The sequence below is a fragment of the Musca autumnalis genome, unplaced genomic scaffold, assembly GCF_047663935.1.
Source record: "Musca autumnalis isolate F117 unplaced genomic scaffold, ASM4766393v1 scaffold_3, whole genome shotgun sequence".
Taxonomy (NCBI): domain Eukaryota; kingdom Metazoa; phylum Arthropoda; class Insecta; order Diptera; family Muscidae; genus Musca; species Musca autumnalis.
Genome location: NW_027411866.1, coordinates 113,350,338 through 113,370,195, shown reverse-complemented (window position 1 = coordinate 113,370,195; position 19,858 = coordinate 113,350,338). Strand labels below are relative to the sequence as shown.

The following is a 19,858-nucleotide window of genomic DNA, read 5'->3' as shown; positions in this document are numbered from 1 at the left end:
ACTTATATTGCGCACCGTTGTAGCGAACATTTTTAACTTTGTGGGGAGGCACCGGAACCTATTGATTAAGGACTCCATAGAAGGCTTCTATAAAATAGGAGGACTCCATAGAAGGCATCTAGGGAATAGAAGGCCTCCATAGGAGGCTTCTTTAGAATAGAAGGCATCCATAGGAGGCTTCTATAGAATGGAAGCCCTCCATAGGAGGCTTCTATAGAATGGAAGCCCTCCATAGGAGGCTTCGATAGAATATAAGGCCTCTATAGGAGGCTTCTATAGAGTAGAAGGCCTCCATAGGAGGCTTCTATAGAATAGAAAGCCTCCATAGGAAGCTTCTGTAACACTTCTATAGAATAGAAGTCCCCCCAGGAGGCTAATGTAGAATAGAAGGCTTGTATATAAGGAAATGCCTCTATAGGAGACTTCTATAGAATAGAAGGCCTCCATAGGAGGCTTCTATAGAATAGAAGGCCTCCATAGGAGGCTTCTATAGAATAGAAGGCCTCCATAGGAGGCTTCTATAGAATAGGAGGCTTCTTTAGAATAGAAGGCCTCCATAGGAGGCTTCTATAGAATGGAAGCCCTCCATAGTTGGATTCTATAAAATAGAAGGTCCTCATAGGAGGCTTCTATAGAATAGAAGGTCTCCATAGAAGGCTTATATAGAGTAGAAGGTCTACATAGAAGGCTTCTGTAGAATAGAACGTCTCCATAGAAGGTTTCTATAGAATAGAAGGCCTCCATAGGAGGCTTCTATAGAATAGAAGATTTCCATAGGAGGCTTCTATAGAATAGAAGATTTCCGTAGGAGGCTTCCATAGGAGCTTTATATAGAATAGAAAGCCTCCGTGGGAGGCTTCAATAGAATATAAAACCACCTGGTCAAAGATAGTCAAGGACCAAGTCTTCATTTAGAACATAAAGCGGGGTGAATACCATCATATCGATAAATGGCAAACTGTCCAGCAACCACAAATCATTTTGTGGTTGTCCGATGACTTTCAAAAATGAACGGCCATACCGGCAAGCAAGCGATTGACTATTTGAGCAAAACTGACAATCAGTTTTGATTGTTTGTACCCGAACGAAAGCCGAAACGATGTGTTCTAAAGCCCTGCGATTCCAAAAAGGTACCAAATTTGCGAAACTCTTTTATATCGGACTCAGAATAAATTATGGCTAACTTCCGTATCGCAATTGCCTGGCAAATGACTGCAAATGTGTGATGTATTATGTTTCTTAACGCCATAGTACTTAACAACTGCGAAGCTACGTGTTTCAAAATGTCAAAAATACGAATTTTTTTACGCAGGTAAAAGCAAACGTTTATAATTTTTAATTCCGATGCATTTAGTTGAATTTTCTTGGAACAATGCATGAGTGTGCAAATGAAATATTTTGACGAAATTTAAACAACACAAAGCAAATGACGATACGGAAGTCTACACTAGAGTTTTTTGCCGGGTTAACCCAGTTCGAGAGGATTTATTTGACATTTGCGGTATGGAATTGGCATTTGAAATCCAAACCCACTGGGTTAATCCCGTTAAGTGTTACCGGGGTATTGCGTTTTAAATAATTTGCAAAATAACTTGTTTTTGTAACCGACGTAACATTTGTTTAATAACAGCAATCAAAACGGACGTCGGAATATCGATAGTTTGCCAGCTCTAGTGCCCTGTAATATTTCCGAAGATTTGGAGGGCATGCTAACAAACATGTTACCCTTCAGACACTCAAAAAATTGCAAAGATGCATTATGTAAATGGAGAAATATTTTTTATTTTTTTTTTTTTGAGGATGAGATTAATTATATCGAATGTAATGTATATGTATAATGTGTAATGTATATGAATGTATGTTACTTGGTTCCGATGCTTGTTACTTGTAAGAAGAAATGCTATTATAATGAATGACAGTTGAGTTTGGTATTCTAAAATATATTCTTCCTCACCCCAATAGTGTTTTTCATTATTGTTTTCTGATTTTTATCACTTACACTTTTTTGACATCTCAAACAAATATGGCGCTGTCTTTCAAAACGAAAAATAAAAATTAAATGAATGTTCCGATAGATTGTATATGGTTACACAGCGATCCGGCAGTAATCGACGTTGTAATGAAATAAATGTGGAATTTCAAATCGATTAATAAATAAATAATCTCTGAGATTTGCTATTATGGCTTATCGGTCAATATCAATACACAGTGGGTGACAGAAAAAATTAAGCAAAATTATACAAAATTTACAATAGAATAGAATTAAAGATTTAAAATATTAAACAGAAACCCCACGAAGCACTGTATACTAATTAAATTTGTATACACATGAATATGTATACCCACTTGTGAATGTCCATTTACACCCAGAACACACCCTCCTTTTCTAATTTAAATGCGTATTTTTTTCGCTGGCACCACTACCGAATCTGCAATGCATCATACGATACGGTTGGTGTTGTTGTTCCTGTTGCGGCTGCAGCAGTTATTTGATTAGAAATTGTTAACATCGTTTACAGAAATACTTCAATAAGTTGATGATGACGCTCAACAACAAATAGACAGACAGACAGACAATCACTCAAGTGTTCTTGATTAGAAATACATTCCGTGACACAATGGAAGTCAATGGCAGGCAACAAGTTCTGTGATTTCATAAAGGAATAAATTAATTGACTATCTAGACTTACGGTTATACAAGTATTGGCATGGAAAGACTTATGGAGAAACATCAGTACTATGGTCAGCGATTCTTGAGGAATTTTCTTGCCTTAGAGAAATTCCAAGGCAATAAGAGATTGGTTTTGTATTTTTTAAGAAATGTTGGTTATGATATGATACCCATTATCATGTTTAGGGTAAAGTGCAGTACAGGCGATAAGTGTGGGTCATGTGTCATCGAAATCCTGTGATTATGGTCCGGAAAATGGACTACGATAAGGCCAAGATTTATTGAAACAAGTCGAACAAAGTTAATGGAGTAGAGGACATCATAACCCTTTCCGACCTATAGCCTATCCTAGTGACCGATTTATCTGATTTTTTGAATTTTTTCGTTTATGTATACACAAAACATTTTAAGTTAATAAGTTTCGTCACTAAGACCCTTTATCCTTATTTTCCAGGATACGCACAATTGTTGCAGTCCGGTTTAATTTTAAAATAAAAAAATCTATTTCTTTGAAACACTATTATTTATTTGTATTTTTCATTGTAATACTTAAAGAAACAGATTTGTTTTTTACTTAAACATAAATATAATTTACTATATGAGTAATAAGTTTACGTTCTTGATTTCCACCCTACACGTCGGCAGCATCTTGCTGACGGCAAATCATGTTCAAGGGGTCAGAGTTTGACGGATAGTTAAGTCTTTTGTTTTTACGTGGCTGTTCGGATGAACGTTAGTTTGGGCAACATTCTTCTTCATCCTCACCCTCAGATTTATACTCAATATTTCTTATTTATCTATAGGTGTTAGTTGTTTAGTAACGCCAATCTAAACCTTAGTAAAGTCATGGGTATCTTTCTAAAGTTGGGAGTTCATTTTGCAACTATCACGATATTGCATCCATGCACTGTAGCAAGTAAGGACAATGAAATTGATGACTATTTTAAAGTAAATTTTTGGGTTTTAAAAGCTGACCTGTATGATTCCATTAATTGATAGCAAATATCAATGTCACCCATACAGTTATTGTATTCCTTCTCGGTTCTCTGCCGTAGAACTTCAACATACATTTTCTCTTTTTTCCCAGCGCTTCTTCTTTCGGCGGTTCACGTGTTTACAGTCCTACGCTGAAAATGCAAGAACTACGGACTTGAAACTTTCCACTGAACAACGACAATATTTTATTCACTATGACAGAATTTTTCACATCACCGCTCTTCATGTGCTTTTCATTCGTGTACATTTTTATTATGTTCTTCTTCATTGTACAAGTAGAAAAGATTTCACGATTCAACTGGTCTTGTAGTAGTGGTATTGTCGTGAAATAAGGGAGTTTCAGGAAGTGTTTAAAAATGAACAACGAAAAACAAAGCCTGATCCTAAGACTAAATTCATAATTGGAACTGTTGAAGTTTAGCCCTGTAAAATTTTAAAATCAAGGACGAGCCCCTCAGAAGTTGTTAAAACTTCGTTTTTTGATTCTACTCCTCTAGGCTTATATGGAAGGCTTTATCTAACGGGGCACCGACTAGTAACTGGTATCATTTGCTCATCTATTAAGTAATTAGCATTACATTTTCGTAGAATATCTCTACAAGTAGGTCCCACACGCTCAAGTAATAGATTTATTTCCAAACTACATTTGATTGTCTCCTCAGCCGCACAAATTTTCCAACTGAGTCTCAAATTGACTTTTTCTCAGAAATATCACGACTATTGCCAGTTGAATTCAGAGCTCAGATTTACTCGCGAGTGAAAATTTGGGAGGAGTCTGTAAGTTTTTTTTTTGGGTGCAATTTTTTTGGTGGACGTAGGGCAAGTTTATTTGAGGATGGTGTAATTTTTTGTTTGGGTGGGGAAAGAGGGTAATTTGCCCCCCTCAACTTGCTCGGATTCAAGAAGCGTTTCACTCGCGAGTGGAATTCGAGCGATTTAGAGCGAGTATTCGGAGCTCTGGTTGACTTACATTTCCTATTGTCTCTGGTAGAACATTCGGCTCTTCTTTATTGACGCTTTCCTGATCCGATAAATGGTTTGCAGCTATGGGTTAATCCCAAGTTGCATCTACGCACTTATCATCACCGCTAAAGTGTTCCAAACCTTAATCTAAAAGCTGATCTAAGATTCCGTCTTCAGTTAATCTTCTTCAGAACAAGAACAAAAAAGTAAAAATATTTTTATAATCTAGTCCGAACACGCACAATTGTGGTACCTTAAATAGTTTTGACGTAAAAATATAAAAAATCACAAAAAATTTCGAAGTTAACACTTTACACACGATATTTACTATTTATTTTTAGTGACGATAATTATTTGATACAAGATTTCTCAATTTAAATAATTTGTAATTAATATCCAATCTTACCCTTTCGACTGATTTTTGCAACTTCAAAAAGTACACTACTTGAACAACGAAATTAATATGAAAAGACAAAATTTAATGACGGATCTTTAAAAGACTAATGAAAAAAGGGTATACACTATGTTTTTATGCCGATCTCATCACATAATGTCAAACATTGATGAAATTATACTGATTTAATCCTACCCGCACAATTGTGCGTATACGGTCGGAAAGGGATAAACGGTCGATATTTCAAAATTTCCACAATCATTCTTTATTGAAATTATTATTTTCTGAATGTGCTCCCAATACCCTATTTAACGGTGCCCGTCGTATATCCGCAGGACGCATACATTTTTCCTAGGGGGCCCACCAATATGAGGTGTTTTCATAAACGATCGATATTTCAAAATTTCTAAAATCATTCTTTATTAAAATTATTATTTTCTGAATGTGCTCCCAATACTCTATTTAACAGTGCCCGACCTATATCCGCAGGACGCATAAAATTTCCCTAAGGGGCCCCGAATAGGGCCACCCACAAATATGGAGTGTTTTCATAAACGGTCAATATTTCAAAATTTCTACAATCATCATGTATTGAAATTATTATTTTCTGAAAGTGCTCCCAATACCCTAATTAGCGGGGCCCGCCATATATCCGCAGGACGCATAAATTTTTCCTAGGGGGCCCCTCAATAGGTCCACCCACAAATATGAGGTGTTTTCATAAACGGTCAATATTTCAAAATTTCTACAATCATCATGTATTGAAATTATTATTTTCTGAAAGTGCTCCCAATACCCTATTTAACGGTGCCCCCATATATCAGCAGGACGCACAAATTTTTCCTAGGGGGCCCATCAATAGGTCCACCCACAAATATGAGGTGTTTTCACAAACGGTCAATATTTCAAAATTTCTACAATCATCATGTATTGAGATTATTATTTTCTGAAAGTGTTCCCAATACCCTATTTAACGGTGCCCGCCGTATATCCGCAGGACGCATAAAATTTCCCTAGGGGGCCCTGACATCCCACGTATTTACTGGGGTCCGCAGGTTCGTTAAGCCCGTCATCCCTTTATTTAAGAGATGCCCCTGTAGATTTGAAAATAACTGGACTTTATTTTGAGAACCACAAAGAAAACAAGTAAGAAAGTGTCCGTCAAAGATATACCCTCAGCCAATGTGAATTGAAACTTTCTTCTACGGACAGATCGAATGTTTTTAAGGCCCTTTCAGAATTTTGTGGCCCTTTTTGGACATTTGAACTTGCCGAAAAAATGTGGATTAGGATTTAAATTCAAAAGTGTTGCGGAGGAGGTACTTAAAGGTTTGGGCCGACATAGTCCATTATGGAAGTGGATTTTATTTTGAGAGTTATATCCTTTCGATAGATATCGCTCCCACTAGTCATTTCAGTGGGTCATCGTAATCATCTTTTGGAATCGATTGATCAGTTCGAGAGTTATCGTGCTCTACAGTCACTACATTTGGTGCCATAGGGGTTTTTACACCTCTCGGGCTGTTTTCTCAAGAAGGACTTGCCTCTGAAAAAGCTTTTACCGTCGTGATGGAGGCAGCGTATGCAAATTGTTTTAATAAAAATCGAAGTGATACGAGAGCAGGTCTTAAAGTAAACTTATACGAAATTTTGTGTGGGAGGTACCCGAAGGAATAGACAAATAGAGTCCATATTCGAACCTGATCTATATCTTGTAGATATATTACGATGTGTAAAGTATGGACTAAATCTGTCACTCCCTTGAAGAGTTATCGCGCGCACAATTTTTCCGAACATTTTTGAACTTTTGTGGGGGAGGTACCTAAAGGAGTGGGCCGATGTGCCTCATCTTCGAACTTAAACTAAGTTTGGACAAAATATTACGAAGACCAAATTTTGGACCAAATCGGCAGATCCTGTAGAGGTTTTTCTTGCGCTCCAACCACTACACACGGTGTCATGGGGTTTTTTGCATACTTCAGGCTATTTTCTCAGGAAGTACGGACTTGCCGTTGATGAAACTTGTACCTTCGTATGGGGGCAGTGAATACAAGCTCTTGCAATAAAAACCAAAGCGATTCGAGAGCAGGCCCTAAACTGAACTTATCCCAAATTTGGTTGGGAGGTACCCGAAGGAGTGGACCGATTGAGTCCATATTGGAATGTCATCTAAGACATTTCACGATGTGCAAAGTATAGACCAAAGAGGTTACTCCCTTCAAGAGTTATCGTACGCCCAAATTTTCCGAACATTTTCTAATATGGACCGATTGAGTCCACATTGGAATGTCATCTAAGTCTGGTAGACATTTCACGATGTGCAAAGTATAGACCAAAGAGGTTACTCCCTTCAAGAGTTATCGTACGCCCAAATTTTCCGAACATTTTCGAATTTTTGTTGGGGAGGTACCTGAAGGAGTGGACCGAATGACCCATTTTCGAACTTAAACTAAGTTTGGACAAAATAATACTAAAGCCAAACTTTGGGAAAAATCGGCTCATCTGCTCGAGAATTATCGTGCGCACCAGCCAGCCGGACAGACAGACGGACGGACGGATATTGCTAAATCGACTCCAAATTGTCTGAAACACATTTCGTCCAAACATACTTGGGGTCTAAAACCATTATTTCGATGAGGCACATTTTGTCCGTATGAAAGTGTATATACCCTCGCACAATGTCGCGAGTTCATATTAACTGTGGCCAAAAATAGAAGGAGTTGTAGTAGGTGCATCAATTTTGGTACACGTACCTATTATTGACTTGCAATCTTCAGGACAAAAAATTGGGTTGGTCGGTCCACGTTTTGATATAGCCCCCATAGAACCGTACCTCCCGATTTTCGGTATTTTGAATTTTTTAGACACAATGACCAACCGAAAGTATTTAAATTTTGTGGTTAGCCTTCGGCAGAGGTATCAAACATTTCAACAGAGAATTGTGCGCTTAGGTCCACGTTTTGATATAGCCCCCATACAACGGTACCTCCCGATTATCGGTATTTTGAAGATTTTAGCCTCATTATTACACCGAAATTGCTGAAATTTGGTATTTAGTCATCGTAGTGTACATTATACCTTCACCTTGAAATTTGTCTGCATAGGTCCACGCCTTCATATAGCCCCCATAGGACGGTACCTCCCGATTTTCGGTATTTTGGAGGTTTTAGCCTGATTAGCACACCGAAATGGCTGAAAATTGGTATTAAGTCTCCGTTGGGGGACTTATAACCTTCCACCAGAAATATGTCGGTATAGGTCCTCGAATACCTACAGAACCGTGCCTCCTCATTTTCGGTATTTTGAGTGTTTTGGCCTCAATATCCACCCGATATGACTGAAATTTGGTGTTTAGTCTTCATATTGTTTGTGAGCATATTGAATATATAAAACTCTTGTCCTTATATATGAGAAATTTACTTTAAAAAAAATTATGACCGATAAGTGGTCAAAAAATTGTCAATTTTTTGTAAAAATTCGAATTTTGATATTCCCTGCTCACAATTTTTTTAAAAATTGGTTTATTTAAAATTATCTCGTTTGAAAGCAAGATTATTAGGTACCTAATAAGCCCACAAAAATATATGATGATCATTCATACGTTTTCGCGCTATAGCCAACACCGCAAAACGATTTGTTACAAAAAGGGGTATCCTCTCAGTGAAGTGGTCGCTGAAAAAGAGAAATGACACATTCGTCTGCAAACCTCTGCAGCTGTGACCTTTATATATTTGAAGTACTCACTTTTTACTACTCATGCAGCAAAAAATATCGATATACACTTTTATACAAATTTTTTCCCACTCCACTCAATTTAAAATTTGCTTCAGAAAATTAATAAACTTAGTAATACATGTTTGGGTAAATGTAAACACCATATGATTAATATTTACATGCAAACAAAAGTATAGCCAAGTTTATTACATCCCAGGAGAACATAGGAACCATATTGCAGTGACCGTTACTTTTAAATTTTAAATATTAACGCATAATATAATTTATTAATTTTAGAAAAAAAACACAAAAATACGTATTAACTAAAATTGTCGGATTTAAATCCTCATATAGCAAAAACTACTTCACATATTAGTACCAAAATTCAGATTCTTCTTAATTAATATGTTTTCTATCACTCCCCATCAATAAGTTTGTTCAACGAAGTATTTAGTTTTTACCATTTTTGGCCACGGTCGTGACACTGTGCCTCGTTAGCATAAATGCTGAGGGTACAAAAATCAAATAAAACTGCAATTTTTTTTCATTTTGTTGACCAGTGTTATCTATAAATCAGTTGCTCATATGTGTACTTTATTTTTAATAAAAACAGGTTATTGACAACAACACACCACCTTTCCAAACTTTGCACGTGAGCGTGTGTAAAGCAAAAATCTAACGCACATGGGTTTGAAAATAGAAAATAGATTGCTTTGTTTTGATTTTGTTGTTTGTTGTTGATATTGCGTATTAGTCACGCCACTCAAATTCTACATAATAATAAAGTTATAATAGAGTGTATGGAGGAGAAGGCTATTTATAAAATCACTTCATATAGAGAATATTTGTTTTTGTTTAATTTTTGTATTAGACCTATTTATGTAAAGCAGGACAAAGAAAAATAATGCAAAAAAAAACTTGAAATCACCATTGTTGCCAAATTAGAAGCATTAAAGTTTTCAAAAGGTTAAAAGATTCTGCGTTTTCAAAAATGAACAGAACCATTATGTAGGTATACAGTCAGGGACAAAAGTTTACATACACCCCATAAATCTCGGGTTTTAGGGTAAGCAATGATTTTTATGAAATTACAAGTATACAGTTTTATTTCTTCTCGCTAAAACACAATATTTAATGCAACAAAAGTATATTCCATAATACAAATAACGGTAAATTTTACAAAAACCAAAAAATGATGGGGACAAAAGTTTACATACCCCCCAAGGAAATATGTGTATTACCGTACAATTTATGGAATTAGCAGCAAAATTTATACATTTTATAGTTTTGGCGAATGTTTCTGGGTGTCTGAGATATATTTTAGAGAAAAAAATCATTTATTTAAGGTCTGATTTCTTGTATATCTCATTAAAGCTGACCCTTGCTTAATTCTTTGCGTTTTTAGTTATTGTACTTTATAAAAAGCACAAAATTACTGTCAAATTGAGACCCTAGAAAGCTTTGAAGTTGTTCTTGTGCAAAATATTCCTTCCTGGACGTCGATAAATGCACGTTTTTACCTCAGATTTCTCAGGAAGTTAATAGATTACGCGGAATTCTTGGCGCAAATTACAAAAGAAAGGCATTGAATTGTCTTGTAATATAGTCTGATACAATCCTTGGACATCATATCGACACCTCCAAATAATAGTATGCTAAGTCTAAAAAGTCAGTTTTGCAGGAGAAGCTCTCAAAGTTTAGAAATTTTTTTGAACTTCAGTACTATGCTAAGTCAATATTTGTTTATAACTTCTGTTCGGATTGACCGATCATTACCAAAATTAGACGGAATTTAAGTTAAAGGACGTTCGACACCTCCAAATAATAGTTTGCTAATTCTGAAAAGCGAGTTTTGCAGGACAAGCTCTAAAAGTTTAGAAATTTCTTTGACCTTCAGTACTATGCTAAGTAAATATTTGTTCATAACTTCTGTTCGGATTGTCCGATCTTTACCAAAATTTGACAGAATTTAAGTTAAAGGACGTTAAATATAAAAATGTAAAGAACTTGAAAGCATGCTAATTCGACTTAGCATACTATTGTTTGGAGGCGTCGATATGTAAAAAAACATATCGTGTAAAATACCCATAATATATAATTCACTTCGCATTTCTATCCGTGGGAAAAAATGCAACAAGTATTGTTTTGGGTCACCTCTAGGTTTGGGCTGAAATTTTCAACTGCCCTGCCAAACCTACTCAACTAACTCCAGTAGCTTTGAGCTACAACTCATCGAAGCAGCCACAAACATACATAGAACTGGAGATATATAGAAACATAGTCAAATAAAATAATAAAATTAATAAGAAAGACGAACATACATATAAATACTGTTGCAACAATAAGTCTAAATCGACTTTAAAAGTTTGCTTAAGTAGCGGGCCTTCGGCCGCAGAGCCTACAACAAATTGCAAAAGTTGGCTGCGCGAACAAAACTTTTTTTTAATTTTAAGTACTCCTTGAGTAGGCAGACTTCGGCCGGGGATTAAAAACTTTCCCTAATGGACAGGTGCTAAAGTGGACTACGCGCGTAAAAGTACTCTCTATAAGCTTTAAAAGGATGCCCATATTGTACAGTAACATATCTTCTCAAATCTCGGAAAGGATCGACATTAGGGTTATCCATAAAAAAGATTTTTTTTGAAAGGGTAGGGGGTAGGCCTTTCCATTTGATCCAAAAATATTATATATGATATTTTATGGCGTTCGGTTGACATTAACAAGGGCCACCTGAGCGATTGCCTAAAAAAATTGTCTTTTTTAGTATAAAAACAAATTTTGCTCAGTGGTATATTGGAAAAAAATTCTTAACAAATTTTAAAAAATTTAGAAAAATAGTATCTATATATTCGAATCCCACTACCAAATAGGACTTAAAATGTTTGTAATTAATCGTAGTTTAATATAAATACAAAACATTCAAAAAAATCGAAAAGTACAATCATTGATAAACATTAATTTTAAATCGCGAAAATTGCATCCAAGACCACTGTGCAATTTTTTTATTTTTTATTAGATTAGCTAATAAAACAACAAAAAATACTATAAGATTTTTTTATTTGGGACAATATTTTTACATAATACGACTTTTCCAAGGTGCGATATCTCTGGAACCGTTAGTAAAAAAATCTGAAATATACTGAAATGTTTTGCTGATGAGCAGCATCAACACACCAAAAAATAATGGAAATCAAAAACCACTTTTTGAAAAAGTGTCCGATTTCACTCAGAAATCCCCAATAATTTTTTAAATATGTATTATGCAACAATTAGTGGGGATTTATTAAAAATCCCATTTAATTTATTGGGAAATTATATTGGCAACCCTAAGTGCTTTTTAGAATACCCTCTTTAATTTTGCATAAACACAATGACAAGCTACAAAACGCCACCAGCCATAATATTGTTCAAACAAAAATATCAACAAGAGAAAAAACAAAAATACTAATCAAATAGTGAGAAAAGTGGGAGGTTGAAAAAGGGGTACACAAACCCCTCAACATCTACACATAAGAAAGAAAAGATAAAAACAAACAATTTCTACACGTGGAAATGTCTAACATATTGAGTTGACTTTCGTTTAAAATGCTTTTTTTTTCGCTTAACTTTGGCATTCACAACAGTCAATGACTTGCATTTTGAACAAGGCTAGAGGGAACGTGTGGTGGAGGAAGAACAACAAACAAAATATAATAATTGAATTTGTTCAAAGGTGAGAATGTATAGGTACTCATCCTGAGTACAAAAGTCCACAGACTATTGTTTTTTGGTAAACTTGGGCAACCCTTTCTATTTGGCACTTCCTTTTTCATTTCCGTCAAAAGCACACGCTCACTCACATTATTACATCAATTCCCAGAAATCAACAAAAAAGTAGCCGAAAAGATTACAACGGATTTTGTTGAAAACATTTCAGTAGTTTTTTTTTTGGGGGTTGAGAATATGAAGAAATAATAGAAAATAAGAAAAGCAAATAAAGCTTTATGAATAATGTGAATATGGATGGAAGGAATATTTGCTTTGCATGGAGGAATAGATATTTTTTCACTGTTGTTTTTCTTATTTCTTTTGTGCAACATTTAGAAGACTTGCATAAAACTTGTTAGGGAATTGTATAAAGAACCAAAAAATTAGTCAATCCTAACAAATGAGAAGCCGACAAAAAATAAGCTTTCGATTTTAATTACTTTTTTCTTAGTAATGTTAAAAAAGCAACATTATTTTACTATTATTTTGCATAGAATTTCCTCTGTATATGATGATACCAAAAAAAAATCCTTTTAGTTTCCTTTACACACTTTTTTCTCACCTCAAATAGGTAATTCTATTTTTCCAGGATAAGTAGACTTCCTTCCATTCGCCGTATAAGAGACAGTAATCCCAGAGATTTGTCGATTCGTTTTGTTGATATTTATCCAAGAAAAGTTATAATAAGCAGCAGACAAATGCTATATCTTCTTTTTCTACACAGCACAGCACCACAAAACAACGAACGTACAAGAAGAAATGGCGATATTTTTATTTTATATCTTTTAATTTACTCTTTTTTCGCAGGTTTTCTTTACGTTTTGTCTTCAATATATTTTTCTGCACACCAGACAGACTGGCTGACTCGGGGGTATGTTGTGTGTTTTTGTGTTTACCTTTCATGCTAATGGGGAGAAAAGGGACAACACTACAATTGGGGAGAATATATTGTTATAACAATACCCCAGAGAGGGGGAGAGCATTTCATGTTGGGAGAGCGAATGGGGAATTTTACCAATTGACAGATATGCGAAGGAAATGAATTGTGCGTTATTGTGAATGACCAACATATGTAATGCCGATAAATAAATAAAAAAAAAACAAACAAACGAGGGATTGGGAGGAAAGTTAAGTGAATTAATGCTGGTATTAAAATTTTTACAATTAAAAGGCATACGTTGTGGTTGTAAGAACCAGATTATTTACAAATAACAGCGCCGAGAAAGGTGATATTTTAAATTGTATGTTGAGAGACCCTTTCTGAAAGAAAGAGTGCTTCTTAGACCCTTTCTGGTTGGGTGGAAAGTTAAGTGAATTAATGCTGTTATTAAAACAATTTTCTTTATAACTATTATTAACAAATAACAACACCGAGAAAGGTGATAATATTTTAAATCAGGGAAGGCATTGTGACTCACAAGAGAGCCCATGTGCTCTAAGCATAGATGGGCAAAATTTCTCTTAAATAGAAATTAAGGGAAAATTAGAACGTGGTTTTTGTTAAAATTTCTTTGCTTTTTTAATATTTTTTAAACACGGACGGTATCATAACAAGTCCAAAAAACTATTATATTAAAAACAAATTTGCAAAATTACCCGTAAATGTTTATTTATGTTGTAACAACGAAAAAGAGAAACAAAACATAGCAACGCTGGCGTGCAAGAAAGCCCATCTATGGCTCTAAGTGAGCGTAAATTTGTTATCGCTCATTGAGAGCACAAGAGAGACCCAAAAATGTTCTCTGCCTCACACTGTTTTAAATTGTATGTTAAGAGACCTTTTTTAAATAAAGGGTGATTCTATATTCTCCTTTCTAATAGAAAAGGTGCTTCTATAGACCCATCCTGAAGGAAATGATGCTTCTATAGAATCTTTTTGAAGGAAATGATGCTTCTATAGACCTTTTTTAAAGGGTGCTTCTATAGACCCTTTCTAAAATAAAGGGTGCTTCTATAGACTCTTTCTAAAATAAAGGGTGCTTCTATAGACTCTTTCTAAAAGAAAGGGTGCTTCTATAGACTCTTTAGAAATGAAAGGGTGCTTCTATAGACTCTTTAGAAATGAAAGGGTGCTTCTTTAGACCATTTCTGAAATAAAGGGTGCTTCTATAGACCTTTTTGAAAGAAAGGGTGCTTCTTTAGACCATTTCTGAAATAAAGGGTGTTTCTATAGACCTCTTTGAAAGAAAGTGTGCTTCTATAGACCTTCTTGAAAGAAAGTGTGCTTCTATAGAACTTTTTGAAAGAAAGTGTGCTTCTATAGACCTTTTTGAAAGAAAGTGTGCTTCTATAGACCTTTTTGAAAGAAAGTGTGCTTCTATAGACCTTTTTGAAAGAAAGTTGTTGTTGTTGTTGTTGTTGTTACAGCATAGAAACCTACGTAGAACCATAGGTTTGATGCTGGGTTGACAGCCGCTGTCCGAAACACTATGGTTTCGGGTCAATCCGGTACGTTAGAACCCGCTGTCGTGGGATTGAAAGAAAGTGTGCTTCTATGCTTTCTGAAGGTAATGATGCTTCTATAGACCCTTTCTGGAGGTAATTATGCTTCTATAGACCCTTTCTGAAGGTAATGATGCTTCTATAGACCCTTTCTGAAGGTAATGATGTTTCTATAGACCCTTTCCGAAAAAGTCCTTTTCGAAACAAAGGGTGCTTCTATAGACACTTCCTGAAAGAATGTGCGCTTCTGTAGACCATTTCTGAAAGAAAGGGTGCTTCTATAGAGCCTTTCTGAAAGAAAGAGTGCTTCTAAAGACCATTTCTGAAAGAATTGGTGCTTCTATAGACCCTGTCTGAAAGAAAGAGTGCTTCTATAGACCCTTTCTGAAAGAAAGGGTTTTTGTATAGACCCTTTCTCAAAGAAAGGTTTCTTCTGTATACCCTTTTAGAAGGTCAAAGCCATCTGGTCTTGGAGGACTTGATTGCCCAACATGAGTTGTGGCATTTCGTCCTCGGAAATGACCAGAGGAGCAGATTAATAGTTCTACGTTTTGCACGATAAATGAGGACTCTCTTACCTAGAGGAGAGTGTCACAATTCCCCAGATATAAACAACCCGTCGTTTCTCTTGGTTTAGATCAGCTCCCTCATAATTGTATCCAGCAGCAGACCACCGGATTTCAACACCTCTGAACGCCACACTTTCATCAGTCATGGGACGCTATTTATTCTAGTTTCAGAGATTTACAGTGTGGTCCGCGAATATAAGTGCAACGTAATGGAAAAGTATTCAAAACTGTCACAATGCTGTCTGAAAACTGCATTATCTCTTCATGACGAGACACAGATTCTTCCAGTACATCAACACAATGTCATGGTCGCAGTGCAGTATTTGTTCGGGTGTTACCATAGGAAGGGTTACGTCTTTGGGCATTTCAGAACGATTTCAGACGATATACTTAAATGTCCATTAAGATAAATTCGTATTTAATTAGCGAAGACACAAATCACTCTAGCGGAGACACAAAGCGCTCTGTTAAGGCTTTTGCTAACAGCGCGTTAGCAGAGCACTGTTAAAGTTAACAGAGCTATCCAAAAATGCTTTTATGGAAAAAATACTCTTTTTAGGGCCTGTAAGGAAAATTCTGCCGGGACAAGATGGGTACTTGAAAGCTTATCGACAGCTATCCTCTGAGCTAATACAATGTTTAAAAATCTTAGCCGATGTCGCGATATTTACTGTTTTTGGGAATAACCCTTTAATAAGGATAATTATTTTGACCATAGATCCTTTAAGGAAAATTCTGCCAGGACAACATGGGTACCATTGGAAAGCTTATAGAGACAGCTATCCTCTGAGCTAATAAAATCTATAAAAAATATTGCCCGATGTAGCGATATTTACCATTTTTAGGCATAACTCTGTACAAAGGATAATTATTTTGACCATAGAACTTAGAAGCAGTTGCATAGAGATCCCAAATAAAAAAGCCAGTTTGTCGATCCCTACATACAAGCAGCAAAAAAGAGTGTCTTCTTTTCTAACATTTTGTTAATTAAAAAATATAAACAATTAATTTAATTAAAATTTGCGACCTTTTTGCCGTAATCCAAGAGACGAAAATGATTAATGGAGTAGATTTAAAGTTCATGCCGAAGGCTGAACTGGGGATGAGAAGACAATATAAAAAACATTTTGGATGAGCGGAACATGATGACGGAGAGCAGAGGAAGTAAACACAATAGCGATTGAATTTAATGTATAATATAATTTGTGTTAATATAAGGTTCTTAATACTCCTTTTTAACACAAATAATAAATGCATTTTATTTATTCTGGGATATTATTAATGGCTAGAACTTTTACTGCATACCTATTTAAACTGCTAAGAATGTATTTATATTCAATCCAAAGCACATAGACGTGCCGTGGATCTAAAATGGAGTGCATCCTAAACGTGTGGTGTGGAAGCAAAATTGACTGCATCCTCGCTGCACCATGCCCTTGTAAAGAGCATGACTTCTTTCACACAAAAAGATGTAGTCCGAAACCACTTGCACTCACGATTCATCTACTTCTTCGGCTACAAACAGTTTGCTGGGTAACTAACCTAAGATCGTACTACAATAACAAAATAGATTTTTCCCTTAAAATGATATTAAGAATATAGTCATGTCCATGTTTATTATATATTACACTTCACATTTCTAACACAAAATCTTGACAATTGAAATGCACTCGCCGTTATTGGGGTATAATCCTTTCTCACAATGCACTTTTAGATAAGGGATTGATATTTCGCCCCACCCCGTTATATTCGTTCGTTTAATCATTCACAATAATATGAGGAAAAGCACACACAAATATGAACACAAATCACTGTAACAACACAATTTGAGATCTATTTTTTGTATTTTTTTAACAACACTTTTTTATAAACACTTATTTAATAATTTTAGTTTTGTTTTCCAATAGTTTCGTTTTCCTCGTCACCTGAACAAGCAATTTAGTGACTATTGTGAATGTCCCATCTTGCATTGTAAATGCATAAAAATAGTACTTAGAGACTAGCTTGGAAAAGATGCTGAATTGTGTAAAAAATAAATATATTTTAACTACTTACCATTATTGTTAACATATTAATTATTTTGCAAACATTTTTCAATTCCTTTAAGTGTTGTTTGTTACTTGTGTTTATTATTTGCTGTCACACGGAGAGAGAAAACGAGTGCGATAAAGAGAACAAGTGTTTTATATTTTTTGTTGTAGTAGTAGTTTTGGTGACAATTGAAGGAGAATTCAATTTTTTTGTTAATTTCCTCTTTATTTTATACTTTCTTCTTTCTTTCATTTACTATATTCTTTTATTATAATAGCACTTTTTCACATTTTTTCATTTACACACTTTCTGCCATTAAATGCTCTTTAATTTCTCAAAAATTGCAATTTATTATTAATTTTTTTGTCTATTCCGTTTAAAAACAAAAGCAGTAAATAAACTAAGGCTGAAGCAGACACAACAAAACACTGTCACCAGCGCCACCACGCACTACAAACAGCCAGCCAGCCAGCAGAGTTACGTCGCCTCGCCGACAACGATAAAAACAACAACAACGATGGCAATAATAACACTTCTTTTTATTTATTACTTTTTCATACACAAAAATACAAAGGGCTATCCCATCTTTGTAAACATTTTTGGGGAGACTTAATGATAATCTTGGTTTTTCATTAGCAAATTTTATTGTACTCAACTAAATATATATTTAATTGCACAAATATTCACAACATTTGCATTTGATTAATAAATTTGCACGAAAAAAAACTTTCAAGTTTCTCGAGAGTGTGCAATACGACGACCAACACTTCGCAATAACACAAATTTTTACACGCCACTTTCCTTAAGTCTGGCAACACGACAACAAAGAGGCAATACAAAACGGCGATGCTCGTATTAATTCACTGTGGATATGAATGTTTATTTTATTTTTTTAATTCAATTCTCTTTTGTCATATTCTCATTTGCTTTATATTTTGCCCACTAAATATCAAAGCGTTGACTTAAACGATTCAAGAGCCCGAAAAAAAATCCAATCCTTCTTTCGCAAATTGACACAATTCGACGATTACTTTTTTCGTACACAAAGTTTTCTCAAGAGTGTTCTCTTCTTTCCTTGATTTTGATTTTGCATTAATCAAATTTTAATTAATTGAACATTATTTTGTGATACGATAACAAATGCCTTTGTTATTTTGTTTAGTTTTTGTCCACAACAAACAAGAATTGTTGACGAAAAATTAGACCGTGAATTATTTTCTTTCAGCAAAGCAGTAGAAGTAAAATTTTATTTGAGCTTCTTCTTTTTCGATAACATAGTGAAATGTAAATAAAATTGACAACATACAAACTTAAGGGGAGTACACTAGAGCTGTCAAACCATCGATATTCCCAACATTAGATATTTTCGATATAATGTTTTAAAATATCGATTACTATCGATACTATCGTTAAGTTGTCATCGCCATTAATTTGGAGATGAAAATGGCGGAAATGGCAATGATTTTCTTGAAATTATGCAAAAGCAGTTCACAGAAATGTTAAGGAGAATAAACAACTGATTTTATTTTATAAAAAATGTAAAAGATACATTTTATTTTACCGAGAAATGTGTACGTGTGACTACGGGCTTACTTTCTTACACAGGTATAACCAAAAACCAGCGACATTTCTATTTTTCTCAATGGATTTCAGGTTAGGGATTTTTATTCCGATAATATCGATAGGCAAAACTATCTATCGATATTGAATTTTTAAGTAATAATCGATATTATCGATAGTACAATCGATTTTTTGCCAGCTCTAGAGTACACACCATAATTCAAAACTGACGGTCAACGTACTTTTAGGGACAATTTTCTAGTGAATAAGGGGCCAAATTAAAGGCCTGGGGCTGGATTCTTGTTCTATGAAAACTTGAAATGAAAAATATTCCCTTTATAATTTTTATCATTTGACAGTTTTTTTCCTTTATAAAAGTTTTAATTTCACATTTTCATAGAAACAGAATTGAGCCCCTGGGTACATAAAGGTAGAATTAGACGTGACATAGCCATAACGCCATAACCATAGGAAACCAAAACCCAATTGGTTTATTATGGCTATGGCATTATGTTAAGTTACTACTAATTGAATACATTGATTTCCATAGGTTTGGTTTAATCAGCTGATTGATATGGTCTCATGGCATTATGGTTATGTCACGTCTAATTCTACCTTAAGCTGCCTCGCCTGGTTGCCTTGCGTTCCTCCTTCACTTCTGCTTCATACAATAAAAGAATAAAGACAGCCGAGCCAATTTAGAACTAGGTTGCTCAAATAATTGCCAGCTCTAGCTCGCAGTACATCAGCTTGGCTGATTAGAGCTGGCAA

The 19,858-nt window shown here is 35.0% G+C and overlaps 1 protein-coding gene across 6 annotated transcripts in view; it reads right to left on the bottom strand.

Annotated features, from left to right (window-relative positions):
• Nucleotides 1–18,779, bottom strand: part of Pfrx (6-phosphofructo-2-kinase/fructose-2,6-biphosphatase) — a 57,465-nt gene extending 38,686 nt beyond the window's left edge. The window contains exon 1 of one of the 6 annotated variants that reach the window (XM_073973921.1): nucleotides 17,552–18,779. The gene's annotated coding sequence lies outside the window, so the exon portion shown is untranslated. Of the gene's footprint in view, nucleotides 1–1,954; nucleotides 2,389–13,047; nucleotides 13,407–17,551 lie in introns of those variants that run through there. The other 5 variants (XM_073973919.1, XM_073973908.1, XM_073973913.1 and 2 more) reach the window with 5 other exon arrangements.
• Between the last annotated feature and the right edge of the window lie 1,079 nt (nucleotides 18,780–19,858).